General features: G+C 42.5%; 1 protein-coding gene across 20 annotated transcripts in view; it reads right to left on the minus strand.

The window, feature by feature from the left end:
- Positions 1–23,916, minus strand: part of PAK1 (p21 (RAC1) activated kinase 1) — a 72,346-nt gene that overhangs the window by 37,374 nt on the left and 11,056 nt on the right. For 10 of the 20 annotated variants that reach the window (XM_021533938.3, XM_021533934.2, XM_077781291.1 and 7 more), the window contains one exon: positions 8,023–8,101. The exons of 8 other annotated variants lie outside the window; for them this stretch is intronic. The gene's annotated coding sequence lies outside the window, so the exon portion shown is untranslated. Of the gene's footprint in view, positions 1–8,022; positions 8,102–11,407; positions 11,428–14,757; positions 14,777–23,916 lie in introns of those variants that run through there. 2 more of the 20 variants (XM_031505239.2, XM_021533946.2) reach the window with 2 other exon arrangements.

A 23,916-nucleotide genomic window follows, 5' to 3' on the forward strand; every position in this document is an offset into this window, starting at 1 on the left:
GTGGTCAAAAAGCCACAATACATAAATAGATGAAAGTTTACATTAACCTGTAAAAGCTGAGTTTTTTCTGAGGTGAAGAAACACTGAGACACAGAAACCTGCAAGGAGGAAACCAATATTCTTAAGAGCAAAACTCATTCAACTGCTTTGTTGCTGGGAAAGCAAAGAGCAAGAAGACAACCCAGTTATTGTTAGTGAATGAAACCACCCAAGACCCTCAATTAGACTGAGGGGAAAATGCCACAACAGTTCAGTGCTAATTGGAAATGCAAACATTTATCATCAGAGTAGTTCTGTGTATAGCTCCATTGTGTTCATTGCAGCTAATGACAGTAGGAAGCCCAGTGCTCCGTAGTATTTATGTAATGACTGGCAAAACTTTCACATTCCCTTAATTACTAGCCAGGATTTTCATACCGGCAGTAGATTTCAATTAAATAAAATCACAAAGATCGGTTCAGTTTCATGTTACTTTGTTAAAAGTTTTGGTTCTTCAAAGCTGAGAAAAGAGGGGAGAATGAATAGTTCTCCAAAGACAGGATAAGCTCTGCATCAAATATGAGGTTTGAATTTAGAGACAAGCACCATCAAATACCCAGCACTGCAAGAGTTAATTTAATATCAGTGAAGACAATCAATTTGAGAACTGCACATAAATCTGCTTCAGGTTTGCAATGATTCAAGTGCAATCCACTAAATGCTTTATGAGCAGTTCACTTACAAGGCACAATGAAACAGCTTATGGTGGCTTACGGTTTCTCCCCTAATTAAACTGTCTCAGTAGTCTTCTTTGTTGCAAGAACATCACCTCTGTGTTGATAATTATATGCTATCTAGCAAAACTCTAACTCCCTATTCTACCTTCTTTATGATTCTAGAACATATAGGAGGAGCCATAGTGGCAAGGTGTCACATCCCTAAACTTCCTTACTTGTACCAAATGTACTGCAGAGCACTAACTAACCATTAAGAATCATCATCATTTAATGAGTGACAGTTTGTTTTTAGGAAGCACCATCAAGCCTTTTATCACATCATATACTCAGATTCCAATCATACTTACTGTATGCCAGTAGGGAAAAGAAAGCTCTATAGGACTGGCACAAAGGAACTGCTGTTTCTGCAATATATTACAACCAAGTCTGCATTAGTGCTCAGTTAAATAAAGCCCATGAGCCAAGTGAACTATTTTTACTCCACTGAACAAAAGGAAATATAACAACATCATTTATTACAGTGGCAGGCCCATTTTAAGGCACTATGTAATTAGGAGTAGGAGTTAATTGCAAGGCTAGATATAGCAGGCAAGGTTTTCCTCAACATCTTTGAGCAAGGCTTTTCTGGGGCACAGATCTTCCTGCCCACTGCTCTTGCTACAGTGACATAAGCAGCTTTCAGTAGGACACATGAATCTTCACTGCTACCTATTTAAAACTCACTCTTTCTCAAGAAGCAGCAGCACTGCAGCCATAAAATTCAACCCAGAGGAGACTGACTGAGCTCCCATTCACAGCCCTGTCAGCATCTGAAGCAAGTGACTTGGTAATTTCCATCCAATTCCCAGTGGACCAGCATCTACATCATACAATTAGTGACAATATGAACTGCACATTCAGCAGAATTGGGATTTCACTGATGGATGGATTACGATGGATTGCTAGTATACATGTTTTATTCATCTCAAGACTGCTCTGTCAGGTTGTTGTTTGTCCTCTGTGTAGTTAAAATGCTAAAAATCTTTTTATGGTCACTACTGGGCAGACAAGAAGCTCTATAGACAATGTTGCACCTTTGCTAAGTGGTAGATAAAACTCAACCTATTTCCAAAATGAAGACAACAACCAAAGACAGATGCTCTAGGAAGTTGTATGAGCTAAGGCATTTTGTTCTGTACATAAATAGATGAAAGTATGAAATATTCCCTCCCATTGCTTTAAGTCACCTTGTTCAAGTCAGCTACTTGCTCCTAAGGCCACCAGCATACGAATTAGGAGAACACAGCATGCAGCAAGTCCAGGTGCAGTTTTCTCATCATCCTCCCCTAATTTCAGCAATTAAGAATCAAGAATGCTTGCAGCAGGCTGTCAGAGATATGGTACCTACCCCACAACCCAAAGATCTCTCAGTGTTTTGGCCACACAAATCCAGCATCCACCTCAGGTTACCTGACCACACTCCCTCTCTCCTATCCAAGGCAAGAGAGTATAAAAGGATACTTTAAATTCTGTAATTAGCACACCATAATTTCACCTCTCACCTCTACAGTACCAGCTCTGCTAAAAAACTCAAGATACAAACAGGGCAGTCAGTTTTGGAAGCAGCTATTGCACAACTCTCAAGAAATCCCTGGTTTGATCCCTGAGCACACTCAGGAGCAATGCATGGGGATGCACTTCCCAAACCAATTTTTCCCCCTTCCCTTTATGCTATTTACACTTGTGTCAAGGCAAGTGCTGCCTTCCTCTCTACTAACAATTCATACTCATATTGTGGCAGCACCTGCACTAACTCCATCTTTCCTGTTCTTATGCACATTGCAGAGGGATTCAGTGAAGTAAAATACATTTGCTGTAGAAAAGGAGATCCTCCAAATCAAGCCACAACAGAACTTAAGTGAACCATCTCCTTTGCAAGTATGAGGTTGTTTCTTCCACTCTTTCCAGTTGTTTCTTTTGGCCCATGTTTTCACAGTATCACAGAAAATACTTGTGTTGGAAGGGCCCTTAAAAATCAACTAAATCCAGCCCCTCTGCCATGTGCTGCAATGCCTCCCAGCAGATCAGGTTGCTTAGGGCCCCATCCAACATTTTGTTCCATTCCTGGTTATTCTTGTACTGCTGGTATTTGCAGGTGCTGATTCACAGCCTCCCAACATACATGTTTGGCTGCTTTCATTTCTAAGAGAAATGAAAGGCTGGAAATAACTCTTTGTTTTCCTGGGAACACTCTTCAATGTACATCTAGTTTTATCTGAGGAGCTTAAACATTCTGCATTTGCTAAAGTTTTGTCAGTCTTTGTTACTCTATTAAAATATTATAAACAGACATTGAAACATGTGGCCTTCTACTTTGTAAGGTCCCTTTTAGCTTTAAAAATAGAAGTTTGATTTGAGCCTAATACATATTTTTTAAATATGTATTTGGCTTGTTTGACTTTACATCCCACACAGGTGAAACTTCACCAAAGGTTTTCAGTTTGTAAAGATAATTAAAAATCTGAAAAAATATAATGCTTTATTTCTGATAAAATTTAACCAGGATATCTTAAATAGAAGGAGTCAAATCCCAAATCATGACTTTTTTAAATGGGCTCAAAAAAAGTAGGCTTAAGCAAATAAGCCTGTAATTCTGTCATTTTAGTATCTTGTGCTGTCAGCAGACAGCTTCCATCTCAGATGTGAGATGATGTATTGTCTCCAGCCCCTGGTACTCTGGCTCCCAACCTTTTCTTCCCCACGGAGCATCTGGACCCTGGATATTTCCCTGAAGATTCATTAACTGCTTCTTCCTCAAAGGATGACATTATTGGCATTTTTCTCAGACTACATTTCTAACCATTTAAAAGACCTGTCAGGACAGAGAAATAAATACATACCAAAAAATAACAATCAGTCTCTCTGTCAAGACATTGCAGGTAAAGGGAAGACCTAAGTTTTGGCTAATTCCTTTAAAGATGACTTTCTATTTTTCATGCCTGTAAATCATTTACATAGCATTCCACACCCTCTTTTAATGCAAGTATCCCAAGGGAGAAGGTGGATTAGAAAATTGGTATATTTAATTTAGGAGGCAATTAGACCAACAACAACAAACTAGAGCCGCATGCATGCTCAAAACAATCTTGTTAGAATTCTATTTTAATTAGAAATCAGTAAAACAATCCTGTTGTGCCAAGAATTGGTTTAGGCATGGTTCCAATCCAGCACATCTTTTTCTTTAGTATTTTAGTTCTATACAGAGAAAGTGATTGAAGTAACACTCTAGACTACCAGAATGGTCCTTTCTGTACAGCAAATTCCTCTTCCAGTTAGAGAGCTTGGGAAGATACAGAAATAAATGTTCCAATGTCAGTCAGCCACTTGGAAAGACATTTCATAAAAGAAACCTGCTAAAATAAAAGCAGCCTACATCTCAGGGCACTGTGACCAGCAAGTAGAAGAAGGGGATTCCCCACTTCTGCTCCACTCTGGTGAGACCCCCACCTGGAAATGCTGCATCCAGCTCTGGGGACCTCAGTGTCAGAGGGACGTGGACCTGCTGGAGAAAAACTACAAGAGACCAGAAAGATGCTCAGAGGGCCAGAGCACCTCTGCTAGGCAGACAGGCTAAGAGAGCTGGGATTGTTCAGCCTGGAGAAAGAAAGGCTCCACAGAGATTTTAGAGCACCTTCCAGTACATAAAGGGGCTGCAATAGAGCTGGAGAGGGACTTTGGACCAGGGCATGGAGTTACAGGACAAGGGGGAATGGCCATAAGACAGAAGGCAGGTTTAGATCAGATACTAAGAAAATATTCTTTCCTGGGAGGGTGGTGAGGCACAGAAACAGCCTGCCCAAGCAGCTGTGGATATTAGATCCTTGGAAGTCTTCAAGGCCAGGTTGGATGGGGCTTTGAGCAACCTGGTATGGTGGAAGGCAGTCCCCATGGCAAGGGGTTGAAACTGGATGATCATTAGGGTCCCTCCCAACACAAACCATTCTAGGAGTCTGTGAAATCCAGTTTCCCCAGTCTTTATCCCACGACCTGCAAACCTCACCTCAAAGGGCACCTAATTCCTTCTATTTCCCTCTTTTGCCTCTTTTGTCAAAAAGTAACACACACATCTGCTACAGCTGCACAATTTATATTGTCTTGTTTTCAAAAATCAGAGAAAATAAATATTTCCAATAGCATCTTTCATTTCTGGGTTTGCCCTTACATGGTCTGTGGGGCCCTGCTGCACAACAATTTTATCCACAGCAAAGACCAGCAGCACAGCTGCCAGAACCAGTAACCCACCTGCAGCTCTGAACTGGGGAAGGGGGCAGAAGGAGCAGGGCAGAGGTCTGTCCTACGGAAGAGAGTGTGGATGTATAAATACATATATCCACACTCACACACATTTATGTGTGCATATGGGTATATAACTTGCACCACCCAAGTTAACTCAGTTATTTTGTTTACTCCCAGACAGTGAGTATGCATCATGTGATATGACCATTTATAAAACATAGCTATCCTCAAGTGACAAAGTACTAAAAAGAAAAACAGTTGTGGAACATTATAAAGTACCACAGACTGCTCTAAATTAATATAATTTGGTATTGTGCGCTGCCCAGTTATTTCTGTAAGCATTCATACACCGGATCTTGTTTCTATTAACTGGAATCTATATTAAATTATAAAATAAATAAACTTATTCCCCAGAGGCATGTAAACAAGGTTGTTGCCCAGATCCATGTTGCCCTAATGCACATCAACCACTATACCCACAATACTGAAATATACTTGGGAATTAAATGAGAAAAGAAAAATGAAGACATTTCTGGAGGCCATTTCCTCTTCCAAGACACATGTGGGAGGGATGGCCCAGCAGCTTAACAAAGGTTAACTTCACCAATTCCCTCCAGGCTTATGCTGAAGAAAGAAGAGATTCAAGGTCTTGCAATTCCAGATATATAAATCCTCCATTGCAGACATTTTATTCTACCAGACCAACACACAGAAGACAGTGGTGGGCCTCGAGACATCATCTTCACCACTCCTTATCCTGCAGAGCCTTCCAGTCTGCCAAACTCAACCTTTTAATGTCTCTGGCTTCTTGGGAAGTAGAGAAGAGGTTATCCACAGACAAAAGTAATAAAGTTCCTGAACTACCTGGACTATTGTCACATTATTTATTTTTAGCATTTGAGTGCAGAAGTCCAGGAACTGATGGATGGAACCAGGTTTTGGTCATCTTGGTGTTTTGTACGAAGACTAAACTTCATTGCAAAGCCCTTTTGCTTCTCCAAGTATCATTGGGAAACAAGGTAGGATGGTTTCAGGGTGGTAAATGTATACATGACGATGTAGAACTGGCGAGGTTTGCCTTATTACAGGCTCTCCACGGCCTTAAACTTTGAGAGAGTCTGCCTGAAGAGACAAAAGTGTACTTCTTGTTGCCAGGACTGGGGGGGTGACCCAGACTAGTCCCCATGAATGTGAAACAGAGGTGGGCAAATGACCCTTACACTCCAAACCAAAATCATTACAAACTAGCAAGGTCTTAGACCTGAGAAATTCTTACAGGACACAGTCAGGAAGCCAGAGCAACTTGGCTTTGCATGCCTGCAGGATTAAGCACGGCCATCCAAAGGCATACCACGGTCCTGCAGGATCAGGATCACCACAGGGCTGCAGCCTGGTGGTCACTAGAGCCAGTGCCCATCCCACCTGCACCCAAAAACCCAGCGTGGAATACTGCGTCATGAGTCCACAGGACCAGATGGCAGAAGCACCTCTGAAGGAGGAATCAGGCAGCCATGAGAGTAGCAAGCTGACAGAAGAGGTAATATTTGCTCTGCACCTTTCCTGTATCATTAGTGCTTGTGCTAATTACACCAACAGCAGCAGCACTCACTCTGATGGGAGAGCTGAACACAAGTGACACAGCTGTCAAATCCATTCAAAGAACTAAAGCCTTAAAAGTTCATCCTTTTGGGGGCAGAACAGAATCCATACAGCAAGATGCAGAGGGTTGCAGCTTTTTTAGGGCAGAAAGTTTCAGAGAGCAAGTACAGCTGATGCAGAAATTAAAAAACTAAGTGTGTTTGCCAGTTTCTCAGGGGGATTTAAACAGCAGGTGAGTGGGGCTGGTCTGTGGGACGTGACCCTTTTTTATTTCAGCTATTTAGATGCAAATTGTTCCCCCTCCCTCCCCCTCTCAACACCATCTGTTAACCCAGAGGTTTAGACTGTGCCTAGGATGTAGGTTTTGGGGGAGGGGGATATAGATAAAGCACTGAGAGAATTTTGGTTGCTGCCTCTATTTCCTCCCGAGCACAGTTTTGAAGAGAAAAAGAAAAATGGCTTTGCTATGCCATAAAAACCAGTAGGATTTTCCCCTCATTCTACTGCACTTTTTTTTACTGACCCCATGGATTTTCTGCCCTAGAAAGCAGACCTTGTCCAGCTTTTGGCTAACAAGCCACATTACAGAGTGACATTTATAGCAGGTTGCTATGGTGTTAGAAAAGGGCAAGAGCTGGTATTGCATGAAGTATCAGAGATTCGAGGAACTAAACTCCTAAATAATAATAATGAAGTCCTTTACTACAGTGCACAGCATTTAATGTTCTGTTAGTGCTACTGAGGCTGCCTCATCTCTCTCTGACTTTCCCAAGTGAACAGCAATGTATCTTCTAGAACTGTTGAGAGATTTGATTCATTAAACACTTCACCCAGGGCTCTAAATTCTTTATAAAGGGAAGATTATGGATGACAGCAGAGTGTTCACTTTTGGGATGTTTGAAGATGATGCAGCATTGGAAGTGGTGGCTAACAGACCGGGTAGTGCTGCCACTCAGAGGGATATGGACAGGCTGCAGAAATGGGCCAACACCAACCTTTGCAGTTCAACAAAGGAAAATGCAAAGCCCTGCAGCTCAGGAGCACAGACTGGGAGCCAACAGGCAGAAAGGAAGTAGAAAAAGCAGAGAAATGCCTGAGATTCCTGATGGACATCAAGTTGACCATGAGCCTCCAAACCACATTTGTAGCAAAGAAGTTCAACAGCATGTGGGCTGCATTAGGAAAAACAACTTCCAGTAGGTCAAAGGAAGGGATCCTTCCCCTCTGCTCAGGGCTGGTGAGACAAATCTGGAGTGCTAGGACAAGTCCTTCCCTGCCCAGTACAACAGAGATGTGGACATACTGCTGAGAGTCTAGCAAGGGTCCACAAAGATAATTAAGGGACTGGAGTATCTGGCATATAAGGAGAGCTGGGACTCTTCAGCCTGCAGAAGAAAAAGTTCAGAGGGGTCTTATCCATGTGCATAAATACCTGATGGATGTGTAAAGAAGATGAAACCAGGCTCCTCTTGGTGGTATCCAGCAACAGGACAAGAGTCAGTGGGCACAAACTGAAATACAGGAAATTCCATTTAAATGTAAGAACAAACACCACAACAAAACCACATTTTTTTTCTGGGTGGGGATGAGGGGAGACGGACACAAAACCACAGAACTCAGAAAATCACAGATTTCTTAGGAAGAGAATGGGAATTTCAATCCTTGGGCATGCTCAAAACCCCACTGGACATGAAACTGAGCTGTTACAGCTGCCACCACATTAGGTGGGGAGTTGGACTAGACTATCCACACAGAGGCTCCTGCCAACCTGCAATGACAAGCCACACAAACTGACAGGGAGGCTTTAAAGGAGACACACATCATCATTCAAACTACTTGTCTGAAGCACTTTTTTACTCCTCAGTATCCAACACCCCAGTTTAGTGATGAAGACAAATTAAAAATGGTTGTGACAACCCTGAGCAAAAAATCAGCAGAATAGTTGGGACCGGTACCATAACACCCTCATTATGAATTTTAGTGTGTGGAGTACAGTTCCATTACTTGGCAGATGCCAGCTCTTGTCCCAGTTCTCACAGACCTCATTTGTGATCTTGAAGGCACAAGAGGGGGAGAAAGCCAAAGAACAACTTCTTCTACTCAGACCTCCTCCTATCAGTCAATCACCTCTTTAAAGGAAAGGCAATTCAGGTAGTTAGAGAGCACACAGCATGAGATAAATCTCCTCCAGGTGCTTCTGCAACTTCAGTTAGCACAAGAAACATTCTCAGGAAGAGAAAAAAAAAAGGAAAAGAAAAAGAGAGTTGTGTACACAATCCTGATGGAGAACTCAGAGGTAAAGGGGAACATAGAAGAATTTGAAAATCCTTCTTCCCACAGGATGGGACAGATGAGCCCTCCTGAGCTTGAAATATGAATAGGCAGTGACCACCTAAGGGGAAATGGGCAAGAAAAACAAGACAGTGTGTGCTTCACTCTAATGATGATGCTCCACTGAGGTGCAGGAAAGAAGCTCTTCAGCTGGGCAAACCTTCTGCCAGCCAAGGTTTGCACAGCAACATTTTCTGAAGGGATTTGGGCCTTTTTTCTTTCTTACTGTTGAGATATTGCTTGATTTTTCTTAAGTGTTGCCAACACAAACACAACATCTTCCCTCTTTCTTGCATAGAGACAAAGCCAGAACAACTTATGATCTCAATCACTTGGTGATAGTCAGGAACTTCAGGTACCTACTTTCAGACTCTTGACTTCTAAAACACATGTAATTCAATTTTGCTTGAAAGCCATATACTGATAAAAGTTGCAGGCATTTCATAGAAACATTCTCCTAAAAAAAACCAATCAATTATCTGAGCAAACAGAATTTCAATAAATTTGTGCTGTCATTTTGAAAGAATTTAAAGTTTTCAATTTAAAATACATGGGGTTATATATTTTCCATTTATGAAAAGTAAAGTTTTCAGAACATCAGTGTTTGCCCTACAGAATCAGTGTCTTCTCCATGCACTGCTCTAAATCACCAGCTAATTTCTGTTTCCACATTTTTGGCATTTCACCAGCATTACTGAGAATCCAAAGAACAGTTACTGGAAATGTTTTTGGTTAACCAACTTCTTGTTCACAAATCTCAGCACATGTACAAACTCCAAGGGCTACAATCCTGCAGTTTGATATCTAGTAGAAGACAGAGGAATCAAGTCTCAGTCTCCTTGATTTTTAAAGGACAGAAAGGTCATCTGTAATAGTTGAGGGGTACTTGGCCTTAATGCCAGCAAGCCACCCACTGAAAAGAGTGGGAGTTTAGCCCAAATTAGGATTTCAGGATTTATCCCTGTAACACTTCCCACACAGTACTACCTGACAACTTCTGAAAACTGGCAAAATGTGAGGGACATGCCAACACCATCCCAGATGAGGTTTCCAAGAGTGTGTTTTGTAACAATTGAATTCAACCAACACCAGTCTGCATATGCACATATTCTCACAACTCCAAGGGGGTTTAGCATGCTGATTTTAAAAGCACAGTGGCTAAAAACACCTCTCTGATAACTATTCAATGCCAAACAAACCACACTTTAAAACAACCCCAACCGCAAAGCAGTTGCATCCAGGGTATCATTCAACTTGTGCAAGAATACCCCCATCTTCAGATGCTTTTCTAGAACTTTTTTCCATCACCCAAATCCCTATCTTTTCCAACCCAATACCTCCAGAACTGGCCTAAAATAGCTGCTGTCATTCCCAACACGACCTGGGACAAGGTGGATGGGTTTACAGCCAGAAGGCACTGAGGGCTGAGAGGCCAGTTTCTACTCACACAGTGCCTTTGAACCCAAATCTAATGGTACTGATGCTCAGGAAACCAGTTTACCACTGGCTGATGAACATTTCCATCCCTGTCCCATTCTTAACTGAGCAAATATTGACCAGCTAAGTATGTGCCAGAGCTGAGTGCTTCTCCTGAGGGAAACATGTCTGTGAGCCCTGTTCAACCCAATCTGGCCTTGATCCTGCAGGGAGCTGAGGAACTTGGATATTCCAGGGCCAAAGGCTTTGTACAGTACCACTGGGCCTGGGTGCTGCCCAAACTGAAACCCCTGGTTCTACAGACAACAGGATAGGGTCTGCAGCATTTAATTCTTTAAAAGATCTTTTATTTGGATCCCTGGAGGCAGCAGGGCTTTGCACAAGACAGGGTCAACACCTATGGTGCAAGTCAGGTCATTATCTTTGTTAATAACCAATGCAGCAACTGGGATACAATAGGTAAGAGGAACAGCCTCTTTAGCTACCACAGCATCTCCCTGACAACAACCAAGAGAAATAACCCAAACAAATGATAGAAAAAAGGTTTAAAAGACAATCAAGGACAGTGGGGCTTTCAGAGACTGAAATATGACTCATTTTGGAGCAAGAGCACAGCTAAGTAGACACATTGCTGAAGAAACATGACAGGTACCACTCTAACAGCAGCAATTAGCTAGCAAATGACAGGTTATTCGGTATGCTTGCATTTTTCCCTGAAACTAGTCATTTTTAAGAGGATCCAAATGTAGGAGAAAGAAAGGAGCCTGATTCAAAGAATTAAAAAAACACCAAATTAAATAGCAAAAAAAAAAAAAAAAAAAAAATCCCATAGCTCTCAGACTTACATTCTCTAGACAGGAAATCTTTGAAGCAGCAAAAGCCTCTCTGCCCTTCACAAACCCTTGATATCATAATCACATTTTTAAAATATTGCCTTCTTGAATGATGCAGATTAAAAGGCGTAAGTAATTCTCTGACATACTATTGAAAACCACACAGCAGCAAGAAACAGCATTTATCGCATGCAAGGCCATTAAACTATTACTTACAGCACAATAAATTGTATCCATACAAATAGCACTGTCACCGCTGAGAACAAAACTGAGGAAATTCCTCATCCCTGGCCCCTGGGGTTTGAGTGAGAGAAGTTGAACTGCTCCTGCTTGGAGCAGGGTTTTGTCCTGCAGAAACAGTGCAGTATCTCAGCTAACACAGCAATTGTCCTGTGATTATCATGCACACTTTATAGTCAGTGAAACAGAAGAGAACTTTCACTTCAGAAGTAGTTTTTAAGGCAAAAACAGAGGAAAGCTTTTCAAATTATAACTGGGAAAGGACAAGAAGAGAAGCTTATGCTTTTTTATGAGTCAGTAAAGCAATGCTGAAACAATTGAGGCAGGGGATGGTCACAGGAGACCAGGGTTCATTTGCCACACCAAAAGTGGGTTTATTTTCACAGAGTTAATGCACTTGTCAACTACTCGGTCACAGCCCCAAACAAGAAGGCTGCCTGACAAGACAGAGCAAGACACCCAGCTGGCTCCACAGTCTAGACAAAAACTTGCTTCTCTGAAGCTTTTCTATTTTCCCTTCCTCTTCCAGAGTTAAAACTGGAATGGCATCAGTTCCTTTCCCAATTGGAAAGCCCTCTGAGAGCAAAGCAGATTTTGAAGCTTTCTAGCAACTACACAGATCAGGCCGCCAGAGCTTGCTGCTTACATGTCTGTGTTCAGAGCATCCGCAGGGCAGTCTTGGGCTCAGAGCAGAGCTACAGTTGGATGCTCTCCAGAGGTATTTTGGGAGAACAGAATCAAATTGCTACACGAATGTAATTGCCAAGTTTCCATCTACTGTTTCAGCAATTTGCTTGACACGTTTAATTTCAGATGAGAGAGTGGTAGAGTAATATGTTGTTTTTATTAATATGTCCAAATTCCTTAACACAGCATTCATATCTTTGGTATGGTGCAGGACTCTTTCAAGTCCTGCTTTTGATAACAGAAAGCATTACAAATTCTTCATGCCGCCTGGAAAAAAATATTTGGATAGACTGAGTTTAGGGCAGTCATTGAGAAAGGTGCAAAGCAATATTCTTAAATTACCTATTTAAACTACCTATCAAAATCTACAAATCTGGAGCAGAGAATTTTAGTCCTCTGCTTTCTTTTCAGCAGTCCATTCAGAAAGCCAAGCTTTCAGACATCTGTAGAACATCTGGTCACTTTTTACCTGAAGCTTTTAAATTCCCACACAGAGCTAACTCATCTGGGAAAAGAAGATTTCCCTGCCTTCTACCCCACAGAATTTAAGAGAGTTCAAATTCTGACCCCTTTTGAAAAGCCTAAGATCAGCGTGTTTCTATGCTCCTATCACCAACTCATTGTCCATTCAGCTCCTGCCCATTGCATCTCTCCATTTCCAAACTTACAGACATCTCACAGAATCCCAGAGAATACACTGAGATCATCTGAATGCATCAATATGCATTTGAATCATTTATTAAACCCACAAGGCATCCACTGTCAGAAGATCCATAAAGAGTGGAGAGTCAGTGTGTATGATGACTTCCTCTTCACAATTTATTTTTAAAAATATTTCAGTCCCAATTCCCACAGAACCAGAATGTCACCTGAAGAGAACTGTTTCCCTTCAGAGCTACATGAGAATTCAGGTTTTTGAGCAAAGCTGAGCTATCAAAAAACCAAGTTGCTTATATATCTAGTTTCCATTATAGAGAAATCCAACATTGTTTGTTACACTCTCCACATATAAACTGTTTCTCTTCAACATTTCAGAGCAAAGTCATTAAAGATTTAATCTAAAAAGTGAGAAGAGATTACAGACCTCTAAAAAATTACAAAAGACATGTCATTCTCTAACACTGTTCATAAGAATTGAGCTCTATCTTTATAAGCCTGTCATTTGGATTATTAGCTTTTTAAAATGTGAAAGAACTGAATCCCAACACTGACTTTCAAGACTAAGAGCATTTTGGTCTGAAGATGATTGACCATAGCAAAAAAATCAAGCTAAAGAGGGCAGGAAGTGGCTTCAGACCTTTTTAGCAGGTATACTATTGCAAGCACCAGTTTGATATTAGGCTGAACATCCAACTGCACAGGAAGCACCAACTCTAAGCCAAAGATAGAGCAAGTCCCAATTTACAGTTGTATAGAAGCAACAAAAAAATCCATTCTTTCACTCCAGCTATCTGAAATTCTCTCCTTTCTTGAATTCTTAGAAAAGGGCATTCTTCCTGCTCCATTCCACTTTACATGGGATTCCATTAAAGTAGAAATTCCACCTTTCACATATTTTTTTGACACAATCTTCACACAGGAAGATAGATTTTAAAGAGAGCCTGAGCTTGTAGAAACTGCATCTTCCTACTCCACAAGTTAGACAAAGTGTTCCAAAATCATACTCTGTGTAGTAACAGTAATTAAGATTTTACCAGTTTCCTTAGAGCTCTGCAGAGCCTATGAAAAACCATTTAAGTTTTCAAGTCACAAACACCACTGGCCCCATCAGCCTCACAGACTCAAGAGTGGTTTTACAACGAGTGGGTCACACTTCTGCAGGCAATCTCCAAGTCCTGAGCAAGAACAATGCTGGCCAGAGCTGTGACAATGCAAAAGTAACAGGCAGCACTTGAGCACAATCTGGTCAATAGTTACTGCTTAGAGATCCCACAAGAGCTCCACTAGACATGTTGGAGGAAATATTTTTGCAGAAATCCTCTCACAGGCACAAAGGTGGAGAAAGAAATGGTATAAAGCTCTCAAGCACTACTTTGCTTACTCTTGTACTAATGAAAGAAACCCACAGCAGCACAGACCTCAGCATAAGCATGAGCTACTCATGAACACTGTGGTCTTTCAGTACCCAAATACTGTCTACAAGAAATCTACAAGTCTACAAGGGCATGCAGTGATAAGACAAGAGGAAAAGGCTTCAAACTGACAAAAGGCAGAAGGTTTAGATTTTACATTAGGAAGAAATTATCTGCTGTGAGAGGCACTGGCACAGGTTGCCCAGACAGACTGTGGGTACCCCATCCCTAGGAGTGTTCAAGGCCAGGTTGGATGGGGCTTTGAGCAATCTAGTATACTAAAGATTTCCTTGACCATGGCAGGAGGTTGGAATGAGATGATCTTTGAGGTCCCTTCCCACTCAAACCATTCTATGATGGATACCCTGGCTCCAGGCAGCTTGACCTGGTTAAGCCATGACATTGCCCATGCTCCAAATACACCTCACTGAGCTACAAAGACAAGCACAAAGCCAGGTGACACAGACTTCAACGTGATAACACAATTCCAACAGACATTCAAGTACAGCCCCTGCTTCCTCTAAAAATGAAAGGCTTCAGTGAGATAATTCAAGCAATTAAACTTACACAAAGCCTTGAGTCACTTGCTGGGTCAAGATCCAGCTGATTCCAAGAATCTGTATGCTGGCTGCTTACCCAGAAATTAACCTACTGCCTCAGAAAGTGTTGCTTAATTTAGAAGAGTGATTACTTACAGCACCTGCTGCTAGCCTCGCAGCCCGATATGCCAGCTTCTCCAAAATTAATGCTAAGTCTTCTAAAATTATTTACATAAGTCATTAAGGAAAGAACTAAAAAAACTGTGCTAAATGTAAAACATAACAATCAGCTGGGTTATCAGCAGCAATTGAAATTGTAATTTCCAAAGTAAATAGTGTGAGTTAAGGCAGTTTGAGCTGAAGTTGCACAGCCAGTCCTTGTGGCTGACTCCCTTCCTCAGGCAGGAATAAGCAGCAAACACTGCACAGGAGACACACACCAAATTGTGCATGGACATGACACCCCACCTCAGAAGTAGCCCCACACAGCACGAGAACCTTTGCAAAAGAGGTGTCCTGGCTTTTAAGCCACATTATCTGAAGGTTTTCAATCTAAAGCCAAGCCCACGATAGCCTTTTCATGCAAGCAAAGAGCCTCTAGCAGCAGCTGAGGACTGAGGTCAGCAGGCAGTGGAGAGAGGGAAAGAAGAGAAGAAAGGAGGACCAAAGAGCAGCTTGATTCCCAAGCCTTAGTCCTTCTCTAGGAGTTTCTGGTCACATCTACATCTAGAGACTCTAAATAAGTACACAGGCCCTAACAGAATGTATCCAGGAATGCCACTGCAAGGCCAAGCTCAGTAATTTTTAATCAATCATGGCAACTGGCAGAAACGCCTATAGACTGGAGGAAAGCAAATGTCAGTCCTGATGTGCCAGAAGACCCAGGGAACCACAGGTGTGTCTGCACAAACCTCATCAAGTTCAACAAGGAGAAACACAGTTTTGCACTCAGGGAGGAACAACCACAGGCACCTACTGTGGTGCTGGGGTTCATCCACATGGAAGACACTCTGGCAGAAAAGGACCTGGGGGTCCTGGTGGCCACCAAGTTGAGCATGAGCCAGCAATGAGTCCTTGCAGCCAAGAAGGCAAATGGTGTCCTGGGCTGCATTAGGCCAAATACTGCCAGCAGGTTCAAGGCAGATGATCCTTCTCTCCTCAGCACTGGTGAAGGCACACCTGGAGTGCTGGGGCCAGTTCTGGGCTTTCCTGTATGAGAGGCACACAGACCAGAGAGAATCCAGCAAAGGGCTGCAAAGATGCTGAGGGGAGCATCTCTTCAATGATGGAAGGTTGACAGAGCTGGGAGTGTCCAGCCAAGAGAAGCACAGGCTCAGGGGGATCTCATCAAGGTCTATAAATACCTGCAGGGAGGATGCAAAGCAAACAGAACTAGGCTCTTGTCAGTGATGCCCAGGGCCAGAGGCCATGGGCACTAAGTGAAACACAGAGGGCCCCTCTGAACATCAGGAAACACTTTTTCACTGTGAAGGTGACCAAGACTGGCACAGGCTGGCCAGAGAGGTGGTGGAGTCTCCATCCTTGGAGATATTCAAATGCTGTCTGGGCACGGTCCTGGGTAACTGGCTGTGGATGGCCTTGCTCAATTACACCAGCTTGGTCCAGATGACTTCTGGAGTTCCCTTCCCTCAACCAGTCTGTGATTCTGTGAAGACATCTACCTAAAGGTGTACAGGCATCAAGAAGAGCCATTCCAAGACACAATGCAAACTTTTACCTCAATTTTAACTACCGAATACATATTTTTATTCTGCTTGAAAAAAAAAAAAAGACATTTCAGTAATGGTAGCTGAGATGTTGTGCACTTCCTTCCAGAAGAAGGGGTTCAGAATTAAAGATGTAACCCTTTACCACACAGCTCTATCTCAGAGAACAGTCAGCCCACTCACTTGTGTGCACACAAATTGGAAGCAATCCACATTTGGGGGCTTATTTCTTTTCCTAATCAAGACAGAGGTTATTTGCAAAAATCCAGCTGGGATCTTAAAACCCACTTCATGCACTCAGAAGGACTTTCTCAGCAGCTTGAAAACTTCCAACAGTCTATGCCTGCTTCCTCCCCTGACCCATATATATCAAACTCTAAAAGCCACAAGCGGCCTATACAGAAAGGTTTGCCTTTTAGGAGATGAAACAAAGAACATAACATTCTTGTCTGAGTGCAACAAAAACAGTTTGAACAAGATTTCAAAAGGTTGCAGTCATTACAGCCTCCCAGAACTAGAGGCACCCAGTTGCAATTCAAGCTACACAGCTCATCTCTTTCAAGCCCAAAAGCTTGGCTAAGTTTGCAGGTCTTCTGGGGACACTAAGTAAAACACCGGAGTGCCTCAGCTCCAGACACCAGCTGCCTCAGAAGCCAAGGCAAGCAAAGTAAAACTCAAAGTACTGAGGCTTAGGAGAGCTGTGTGGGCAAAATATGACTTCACCCATTGCTTTGCAGCTGTGTAGCAGGCCCAGAAAGCATCACACTTCATATTATTCCTTAGGGTGTTCTTAATTCCTTGTTTATGGCTTATGTCTTGAAGCCTCTTCTAATCTGTACATCCTTCCAAAAGGACCCACTATCTGCTGTTCCACAATGTACAATGAATTAATGAAGATTTGATATAAATAAATCGCCTGAAATTATTTTGGAAGAGAAAATGCACAAGAGTTTCTCCAGAAAAGCATACAACTCCTCCTTCCTCCACCTCCTCGGCCAGCTCTGCCTGTACAAGGGCTTCATAAAATTTCAGGACCTTTTTCTAAATTTTAAGCATTGCACAGAAAACCATTCATGCATAAAGCACTACTCAGTGATAAAATGTTACTAATGTGGGTGAAAGAACAACTTCTGCCAGGACACAGAACACCTGAAAGTGCACATCAGCTCCACTACCCTTCTATAAACTGAGGACACAGCTGAAGTGAGTTCAGAAAAGTCACACAGATTTACAGCAGAGGGGAAACACATCTTCTTCTACCCTATTCTGGTTCTGTATTTGCGACCCTCCAACCCTCTGTTAATTTTGCAAGCGACTCTGGAGCAAGGCAGGGAGCAGGGATCTGCTGCTGGAACAGGCTGCCAGGCAGAAGCTGCTGCAGCTGGTACCACACTCAGAATGGAAACAGCTCAGAGAGCAGGAGGAGCTGGCAGCACTCTGCCATCCTTACCCATCTTCTGTGCAACTTTCCCAATCAGAGACATTGGCACTGCTCACTCTCTTTTGCCTTTCCACCTGAATGAGCCTCACAGATTTGTTCCTGGTTTAAACTACTAAGTGATTACAACACTTTACCCTACTCCCTATAGGGCACAAGTTGCATAAAGCAGAGATTTGCATCACTGCTCCTGGCACAGGTTACAGTGTTCTTGTTCCAACCACCTCTGCCAGGAATGGAATTTTCATGTCACAGAATCATGGAGTCTTAAAGGTTAGAAAAAAAACCTTTAAAATCACCAAGTCCAACTATCAACCCAGCACCACCACCACATTCACCATTAAACCATGTCCTCAAGTGCCATATTCACACATTTTCTGAACACTTCCACGAATGGTGACTCCACCACTTCCTTAAGCAGTCTGTTCCAATGATTTATAACACTGTCATGAAAAAAAAAAAAAAAGTAATATGTAATCTAAACCTCCCCTAGCATACCTTGAGGCCATTTCCTCATGTTCTATTATGATGAAGGAAATGGTCAGGCCTCTTCCTCTCAAAAAACATTTCACTATCAGACATTTCTCTACAGCTTCTGTACTCTGAGGTGCTTAAAGCCTTCAGACTGACATTGACCTTGTTCCCCACTTACCTCAGGCTGAATCTGTTGACCTCCACTCAAAGCACATGCTCCAACCTATGAACTCACCCCAAAGCAAAGCACATCCAAGCTATGACACGACCATCACATTCCTTTCTCTCTAAAGTGCACTCATTATGTTGCTCTGCTGAACAGCTGAAGGAAATCTATTCCCACAGGCTTATCTTTGCCCCACCTCCTTGCTCATCTGTTTCCTCCCTCCCCAGGAGATTGGTGGCAGATGCCCACCTGGGGCTGCAAAGCCCCAGCATCACCAGCTAATTCCCAGCAATTTTAACTTCTAAACACTTTTCAGATCAATGGCATGAACTGCCACTTCAATGAGACATTAAGAGCTGAGCATCAAAACCCTCCTTTGATTCATGTAAGATTCTGGTACAAGAAGCCAAATTTCTAGACAATCCCTAGAGCCAGCTCTTGGGGCAGAAGCAGAAATAGAACAAAACCAACATTGTCCTCATGCAGTGGCATCATGCCAAATCTCTCCAGGCTTTTGACATCAGAAAAAGTTGCCAGCTACCTCCAGATTCAGCAGGAATCATGCTGAAGGTCTCAGCTGTGCAGTCAGTCACCAGTTTAGCTTCTTCAAACACACCAAGGTTCTGATAACAGGAGAGCAAAACCATCTCCAGTCTGAGAGAATTTCTGAAAGGGATGCTTGCTTCAGTCACCACAAACAAGCAGCAGGTGCTAACAGGATGCCAGGTTTGACTCACAAACTTTATTAGCCTCTTTAAAGTGTTTGTGGTTTGTTTATCATATTTTTCTTTGTGCACAGTGAAAGAGATCATATTTTATTTGTATGCCCCACTTCCAGTACAGTTCCAGCAACAGCTGAGTTTTAACACCTTTATTATTTTTTTTTCTTAACAGAAAAATAAATAAACAAAAGGCCATGCACACACCCTGGATTTTCCCTTCTTAATGGTACAGAACCATTTTACTCATCTACTCCCTGTCCCTTTCAGGTTTTACAACTCAGAACAAATTTTAGCCAACAGCATTTGTTTGTGACTTCCAGCACCGTTTGTTTTATTTCTCAAAGATGCAGAGAACCATGTTGACCCAATCCCATTAGTACTGCTAGTAAATTAGCAACTCAGCTGGCTGGTGGGGATCACATTTTGATCATAACAGGCACCCCTATTCCAAGGAGATGGGTAAACCCTGGCAACAGGCAATGTGGCAGAAGCTGTCTGAGCCAGGAACAGGACATGGCCGAAAGGGCTTGGAAGTAGATTCACATCCCATTTGACCACTCCCACTACAGGGACAACAATCTCAGGCAGAGCTGCAACAGCCACCCCAGTATCTGCCCAGAACCACATATTAGTGGCCCAAAATAAAGCTGTGAGGAGGCAGTGCCTCTGCATTGGTTCAATTCCTCTGGCTGTCAACCAGCTTGGAGCAAGTCCCACAGGTACAGAAAACCTGAGAGATTGGAATCAGGCCTCCCACCGGAGAGGCAACCTGATTTCACTGGCCTTTTCATCAATCCCTCAGGGCTGTTTTCACTCTCTCATGAGAATCTGGGATATAGTTATGTAAAACAGATTCCTCACCCTTAATTAAAATACAGTTCACATGCACACCCTGCTGAAGGCAGTATTAAAAAAAAAAATACTTCTATGAGGAATAAGTCACTTAAAAAAAAAAATCTCATTGTGCACACAAGGGAGTGTCAAACACTTGCCAGCCACCTGGATAATTGCTTCCTATGAAAAAATTGCACAGGAGAGCCCTGGGGAAAGGAAGGGTCATGCAGAGATTCTTGCAAAGGCAAGAGTCTTGCAAAGTGCAAGTGGGATTTGCCCTGCACAGGTGAGCGCCTGAAAGCCTGTCACCAAATTCTACCTATTCTGAGGCTACAGTCACCAATTCTCCCCTACACTAGTATGGTCTTCCACCTATTTTAAAATCAAAGCCCATCATGTTTAATCAAAAGTTCTCTGGCTGTAAAAGGATTAGAGCTAATGTTTCATAATAGCTTGACCTGCTGACTTTGTGATTTAAACCTGTGTTCCTTCCTTTCTTCCCATATGGAACAGTCTCAACTATTTTAGCTTCTTCTTGGAAGGTGGCCCATTTCATTGCCCTTTCTGCAATGCCACTGTGCTCTGCAAGAGATGTGGAGACCAGAACTGCACATCACCCACAAGATATGGGTGCATTGAGCATTTATACCAAAGCCAAATGGTGTCATTCATCACTTTCCCAATGAGGATGGTGGCCTGTGTGGTTGCTACTGCAGTGATGTTTCCCTCTCCATCATAAGATGTGAAATTGTCCCAAATTTTTTACTTTCTATTATCCATGTGGCTTAAAAAAAGCCACCATAAAAAAGCCCTTCCTCCAAACTTACAGGAACTTAAATTGTTGACAGAAGTTTTATGAAAATCCAAACATCTTATATCCACTTTAACCCTTCTTTATTGACACCCCACAGAACTTCATGGGATTGGGAAGCAGGATTTTCATTTTCAGAAGCCGCACGGACTTTCCCATTAACAGTTAACATTTCTTTACATATTGAGAGATCCTTTCCATTCCTGGCAGCATGACTCTTTGTTGTGTTGTTCCCAGGATCCCCTCTAGAGCCCTTTTTATAGTTGGGAATCACACTGGCAGCTCCCCAGTCCTCTGGCACAGCGGCTGTCTGTAGTGATAAACAGCTTGGCCAGCAGTTCTGCAGTTTCACATTCAAGCTCCTCAGGATTCTTGAATGCCATCCAGCTCTGGTGACTTATTAACATTTCTCTATTTGGTCTCATTTTTCCTTTAGTAATTATCTGTAAGTAGTTTATTGATCTATTGACTACAAAAAGTACACTTGACATGGAAACATCCCTAACACCTCCAGCAGTTAAGACTCGATATTCTCTGCTAAAGCTTTATTACACCTTTGACATCAAGCACTCCCCAGGATATCCAAATCTTACTGGATTATATCCTCACACATATAATATTTATGTCCTAGTGGATATAATAAGTGATGTCCTAACATCTCAGAAGAGCAGACTGTTTTATCTACCTGGTGTCCCCCTCCTACCAACCTGTGCCCTGGAGTAGCTGTCACCCTGCTTTTCCCTCCTGTTGAAAGTTCCAGTTTCAGATACCACAAGAGATCAGTGAGATTATACTTGCCACCATGGCAGCCAGCTGTAAGGCAGGGTGGAGATCCAAGCACTAACAATCCAAGTTTGGGACAGGAGTTTCTTAAAGCTCCTCCTGTCTGGGAAGGCCAGCACAAATGGGAAGCAGCTCTTGTGTGGTGTGATGTGATGACACTTACAGATGCCAGCCCATCTCAGGTGCAAACAACTGCAGATTTTAGTGGTTTACCCTGACTGAAGTACTAAAGCAGGTACCTTCCTCGCTGCCACACAAAGTGTTTCTGTTCCTCAGCAGGACATCCCTGTAACACAAGGTTCTATGAAAATTCTCCTTTTGAATAGTGCTGTGTGTGAGGCTACCTGGCTGCACAAGCACTTGCAGAGTAGAGGCTCCATTTCTTTCTTCCACACCCTCCATTCCTTGGCATTTATACCCTTCAGAATTCCATAGCAGTCCTGCCCTCCTACTCATTTTATAAAAACTACACAAGTATATAGCTTTTATCTTCCTCTTGCGTCAATCTCTCCAATCCCAAAGTCACTTCTGTTGCTTTCCTTCAACTTCCTTCTGTTTATCTACTAGAAAGTAACAAAAATCAAAGCCACCATTACATCACAATAAAAAAATCCCCCCACCCTTCGCGCTGATTAGCAACATCAGACCCAATTTTCAGAAAGACATTTAAGAGTTTTTTAAAATACTTTACCAGCCTAGGTGCCAAATCCCAACAGTTTCCGAGGGAATCAAGCGCCCACGCGCTTTCTGGATTCCCACTAGATGCCTACCCACATCTTTTAGTGTGTAACCACATGAAACACTACTTTTGTTCTCAAGGTTAGGCTCCCAAGTGCTGCTAAGACAGTCCCTGAATGTTCCCACTGAAACCCACAGGCTACTGAGAAAGTTATGCCTCCTGGTTAGGGAGAGGAAAAAGAAAACAAAAGGAAAAAAAAAAAAAAAGCGGGAGGGGGGGTGGGGGGAAGACAAGAAAAAGGAAAAAAAAAAAGAAAGATAAAAACCTCCACAACTTTTGGCTTTTGCTCTTTCATGCCAGACAGATCTTACCAAATACCTGCTGCACAGTTCCTGCCAGATGAAAGCTTTGTTTTCATCTTGGCTATGAATTCTGAGGCACAGATGTTACTGAAGTCTTTCTGCATATATTGCAGGGTATTCAGAGATAAAACAACATTATGCTATATCAGAAATATGTTTTCCTACTTCTCCTGTGCCTGCTGCTTCCCTGTTTGCCCTTTACACCTATATGACAGAACTAAGCATATTATTTCTCCAGTACTGTTGTGGTTTATGCTCACTGTGAGCCTTTACTGGCAGTGTTTAGGTAGAAAGTGACAAAGAATCACAGCACCTCCATCAAAAAGCCATCAAACATTTGTACAACTCCTACACTTTGGCTATGAAATGGAGGACTGCAAGGTAGAAGGGGAACAGCAAAACAGTAGGATTATTTAATTTTTTGAGATTGGCTGCAGTATTAGCAACTTAATTCTGTCTCAGAATAAAAATGTAGTTCCAGCTGAACACCATAACAACTTTGGGCCCAGCTTATAATCATTCTCTCAATTCTGAAAAACTTCTCAAGAATACATATAATACTTACACGACACAGGACATTATCCAGATAGGCAATGGGAAAATCCCAAAAGTGCTCTGCTACACTAACAAATGAACCCACTAGGCAAAGCACAGAAGCCCCTACAGCATGACAGGGATTACAAAAATTACTCCTCTATATGGAATCAAAGCAGGATTCAGAGCCACAGAACAATGGGATGGGGAGAAATACATGACCCAGTTGTGATTTCTTGTAGGGTCTTTCTCACAAAGACATTTATTAAAGACAGAGAACCAGCTAAAGAGTCCAAATCAAAAGGCTGAAGAAAGTTGGGGCTGTTCAGCCTGGAGAAGAGAAGGCTCTAGGGACACCTTAAAGCCCCTTCCAGTACCTAAAGGGGGCTACAAGAAGGTTAGAGAGGAACTTTTGACAAGGGCACAGAGTGACAGGGCTAAGTGGGGGGTGGGCTTAAGCTGAAGGAGGGTAGGTTTAGGTTTGATATTAGGAAGAAATTCTTTACTATAAAAGTGGTGAGGCATTGGCACAGGTTGCCCAGAGAAGCTGTGGATGCCCCACAGCTGGAAGTGTTCAAGACCAGGCTGGATGGAGTTTTGAGTAACCAGCTCTAGTAGAAAGTTCCTTGCCCATGGCAGGGGGGTTGAAACTAGATC

This window comes from Lonchura striata, chromosome 2 (genome assembly GCF_046129695.1).
Source record: "Lonchura striata isolate bLonStr1 chromosome 2, bLonStr1.mat, whole genome shotgun sequence".
NCBI classification, from domain to species: domain Eukaryota; kingdom Metazoa; phylum Chordata; class Aves; order Passeriformes; family Estrildidae; genus Lonchura; species Lonchura striata.